Genomic DNA, 5,126 nt, shown 5'->3' on the forward strand with positions numbered 1-5,126 from the left:
AACAGCTTGCTACTTTTTTTTAAATTTAGAGGAGTGAGCTTCATGAACATGCAGAATCAAACTAAAAGTAAAGTCTGTAATGAATTAACAATTTATGAATGCTTAAAGGAGATTAGGTGGGTCATACTCCTATAGGTGTCAGGCTATGTTTTCTTTGTTCACTTTAGTCAGAGTTATCAATAAAAGAGACCAAAGAAAAGGAAAAAGAACTCCATTCAAAAGGAGTTTTTGCTAAAGGAGAGAGCGCCAAGGTCTTTTGGCGTTCTCACTCCTTCCTATTCATTTTATTACAACGATTAAACAATTCAACCTGTCTACTGTTGACACATTAGGAACTCAGAGCCACTACTACTTGTAATTTAAATAGAGAATGTCTATGGAAAGTTCAATATCTTTTAATAAACACCTTTCACCAAGGCAAAGGCTTATCATTTTCTTGACACGACTGGACTCCAATGTCACTCACTTGTGAATAAGACACTCCTATCACTATTACCTACATACTGAAAGCAATTGAAAACAAACAGATCAATGCAGAAAGACATGAGATCAATTCTCCAAGATATCATTTGAAATTCAAAACATGGGAACACTTTAAAAAGGACAAAAAGACAGTTATTTTTAATGGCAACTATTTAGCATAATTAGACAGATTTAGATGTAGGTATGATTGAATACAAAGATCAGATTAAATGGGAAAGAACAAGATCTAGTTAAAACGTTTAACTTTTGTGGTTGCAAATGATAATTTTATTTTCTAATTGCGGTTGTGTTATTGCTACAAATTGCATCATCATTTTATATTAGAATGCATACTTGGTCAGAATGTGAGACAGCCATTACTCCATGATGACATCAGATATTAAATTGTGGAATTGTGTCACCTGGGGGGCAGGTGTCTTTTCTGACTTTCCCATGGCATGCGCAGAGTCATTTGATCTTGTAAAAGGTGCCAAATGTGTCAGTTCACTATCCAAATCAGCCTCCTCATGAATGATAAAATGTATAGAGCAATTATTTCCAACTGTTATTGCACCAGGTCATCCATTTTACAAAAAGTCTCATGGAACATAGCCAAACAATGTCACAGAAAAAAGACAGCATCATCTCAAGTCACTCACACATTCACTGAGTTGGCGTGAAATCTGAGCTTGTTTAATTAAACGCAAATCGGATATACTCGCAGAATCCGACTTAGTCTTGTGTATGAATGGCAGCCGGTGGATAAACAGGTATATTAACAGTATTTGTAACTAATAAATAATAATTGTTTGATAAATGATGGGGAATCGAATCATTTCCTGCAAAATCCGATTTGGGATTAGCTGAAGAGTCTGTTTTATTTTCTGCCTGTTTATTGGATTCACCTTTCAACAAAGAATGGAGCATATTACCCACCTAGTAGCAAAGCTGACCTTCATAATAATAATTGAATTTTGTTTGCGAGAGGTACATGTTCGGATATAATTCACAAGATTCAAAGGGCAGCAGTCATATTAGCAAAGCATCGAACATGATCTTAGCTTATAGTGCATCCAGAATTCACAGTGCTTTATTATATCAACTTTGTGTCACGTTATAACTCTATTCCAAAATTGGATAAAAACACTTGATACACACAAGTTTTTTATGCATCACTACATTGCTACATTAATGTTTCACTCAATCCTGGCCATTCTTCCATCGCCACCATGCTATCGCCATGCATCACTGTATTGGTATTGACAAGGTGATGATTCTCAAATCTACCTGGTGGCTCTGAATTTCTTCCATTTATAGATGGCGGATGTGCTAATTGGTACAATCAAAGCAGCAGATATGTTTCTGGTCAATCCTATCCCCCAGGTCTTCATAAAACTTTATGGTTGGCTTGCGCTGTGACATGCACTATGGGACTAATATAGACAAGGTGGGTGCCTCTTCGTCATATTCAACCAATGGCGGACTCCAATTAAGCTATGGAAACATCTCAACCTCAAAGTTCTCAACACAAGCCTTGGTGATGAATTAGAAAAAAGAAAAAGGTCAATATAACTATATCACTGATCAAGAACATTCAGAATAACATTTTACATTGGGAAGGACATTTTGGCCCATCCCAGGGATACTCAGGAAACTCTTTTGTCTAAGGTCCTTGAGAAATTGATAGTGTAATGTCGACACACTTTAGGCGGCTTTGTGAGTATAAATGCTACTAATTACATATTCATATCCTTGATAAACAGTATGTGCAGGAATATAAGTGAAAGTGAAAGCTCATCTCTGAAGTAAAGGTGCCTGACCCCCACAACAAACATTCTGGTGACTTCTGGCATCACTTGACCAGTGGGAAAAATGTATTTTGTGTTGCAGCAATTGCTACTGCAAAACAAAGGAAAATGTCAATCATAAAAGCTCTGTTCCATGTAATTTTCGATTGTGACACTACAAGATATTTTGTATGCTTGTGTACAGTGTTATTTAAATTTGTTTACATGTAGAAAGGCCGCACCTTTGAATTAAATACTTTTTAGATAGCTTATTAAATGTGGGACAAGTAGATAAGTATCATCATCTTCCAAATTATTTACTCCAACTGATACCGACCCATGACATCATTTTGTCTTTGGTTTCTCTCTTTTGAGACCCTACTGAGCTCTACTGAGATCTTGACCTCTCTTTGGTCCTTTGTTCAAGTTGCTTTGTGACATCTTGAACACAAAATAAGAAATCAGGACGCCCTTCCCAGATATAATTCATTTAGAGGACCAACTCGACAACCTTGCAAGTGCAACTATGCAAAATATACCAGATTTTGTGCAAGTTTTTGCTAAGTCAGGTATAACTGGCAAAGTTAGCCCATGGGTCTCACGTTTGCCCTTTTGTAGTTAGTGTCTTTATGAGAGACCTCTTTAAACTCCCTTGTAGATTAGAGATTAAATGCACATATTGAAAGAGCTGTGTTTATACTACGTGTGTGTGTTTAAACTCAATATTCTCCTACTTCAGTATCCATCCATCTAATGACTGATTTCCAGGGATTTTTCGCTGTTTAAAATTGTTAAAAAAAAAGACAATAATTGCTTCAATAGGGCCTTTTGAGTTTAATGGCGGAAACTAAACACAAGATGAAATTAATTATATAGATCATTGACAATTCTCTCAAGATATGCATTTGTGTTGTCTAAAGACCGTTAGGTACCTGGCATAATTCGCCTTTAATTACTGTAAGACCCGTGCGTTACATATCGGAAAAGCTGATCGCATCCATTAAAAAAAAATGCCTATTGATTTGATCCAATGGCTTGGTGTCAGAACATGCATACATTTGCAATTGAAAGCTTCCACTTGAGAGAATAAAAAGAATGAGGGAGTGTCCGTTGTGCATTTACATCAAGCTGAAAGGTGTAAGATTCATTGAGCTGCAGGCCTTTGAGGGAGGCAAATGCAAGACTCGACTCTATCATGGACATGTGCCTGGCAAGAAGCTACAAATCAGTTGCAGCTATGCACTCTGGATCCCAATTGTCCTGATTAAAACCTTGGGGGAAATACACTGCGGATAAAAATATACTGTTGTGTTTAGAACTTTGTACAAACCTGGAAAGCTCACTTTTTTAGTTGGCAAAAATGATATCAAAATTAAAGACTAGAGCGGCAGCTGATTGAGTGCCTGTGCCCAATCCACCATATTTTTTAGATGTATTTGTTTATTTATTTTACAAGGCAACAAATTGAATTGTTGAGGAAGATTAATACTTTTCATCTAACATACTCCCCAAGCTGTTGTGCTTGAACAAAGTTAAAAATAGCATGGTTATTGATGAGCTGTCATATGCTTAACATTTGGTAAATGGACACAAATTACATGTTCAAGGCCTTGGGCAATGTCGCTTTGAAAGCAAAAAGGCATAGCATTGTTCATACAAGAATATATTTGACAACAAGATGACATTAATTTAAATGGCGTAAATGGATATTTGACAAGTGAAGTGTTATAAGATGAATGCCGTTGACCTAGACGATAATTCTTGTAACTCCTTTGAAAGAACGTGTGTGTCTCCGAATGCATTTCTCTAACAAGCATTGGACTTTTTTTTTTTTTTTCCTGAAGAGGAGACAACACAGAGTCTGGGGATAAAAGCAAGCTAACACCTTCCCAGCCAGTTGTTTGTGGGTACTGTGCCCAATCAGAATAAGTGCTTCATATTGATTCTGCAGTATTTTTCAGTCACTACCTTTGATTCCACCCATTAGCGCAACGAGGAAGTTGAACCCATTATCAGCATACTTTATCCTGATAACCACCATTTATTTTATCTTTGTTGATAAAGCCTGCTGATACACCAGATTGCCTATATGCACTTGTCAAACAGTTCATTAGATACACCTCCATATAAGGATTGTGTGTAGATACCGTCTCTACAAAGACAGTAATAGTAACTAAGGGTACTTTATACTGTTAAAAAACGATCTGCCATATTTTCCGGACTGTAAGGCACATTTAAAATTGTAAAAAATTTCGCAAAACTTGAGAGTGCAACTTATCAGATGTCAGCTTTGCAGTTGGTCATATTTGATTCAAATTCATTTCTATTTACTTTACAGATGCAAATGAATATGGCTAGTTCTAAAACTAAACTTGAATAAAGTATTTGTTTCCTATAATTTGCAGTAGTGTGCTTTATAACCCATTTTGTAGGGTGTCCTTTGTCATGTTTTTTTTGTGGATTGGTGTTGGTTTTCTGTGTAAAGAGTTTTTTTTGTATTTTCAAGTTGTGGTTTGTTTGGTTCTCGTGTCTTATGCTAGGTTAGTTTCCCTCATGTCTCTCCTTGTTAATGTGATTGTGTCCACCTGTTTGTAGTTTTCTACTTTTTCTGTGTCACCAATCAGCTTCTCTTGCCTGTTGTTCCTGTCCAGCTGTCATGCGTTACTTCATTAGTGTTTAGTGTATTTAGTTCCCAGTTTGTTTTCAGCTAGCTGTCAGGTCAATGTCTCTGTATGCTATTACATGAGTTGTTTGCTTGTTGTAGTTTGTATTTCATTTGGTGCTTTGTAACACTTTGGTTTTGTTGGTGTTGCCTCTGAGTGGTATTACATTGTCTTTTTTTTTTAATTTAATTTATTTATTTATTTAGCTTATCTG

This window comes from Hippichthys cyanospilos, chromosome 18 (genome assembly GCF_059441005.1).
Source record: "Hippichthys cyanospilos isolate Australia breed blue-spotted pipefish chromosome 18, RoL_Hcya_1.0, whole genome shotgun sequence".
NCBI lineage: Eukaryota > Metazoa > Chordata > Actinopteri > Syngnathiformes > Syngnathidae > Hippichthys > Hippichthys cyanospilos.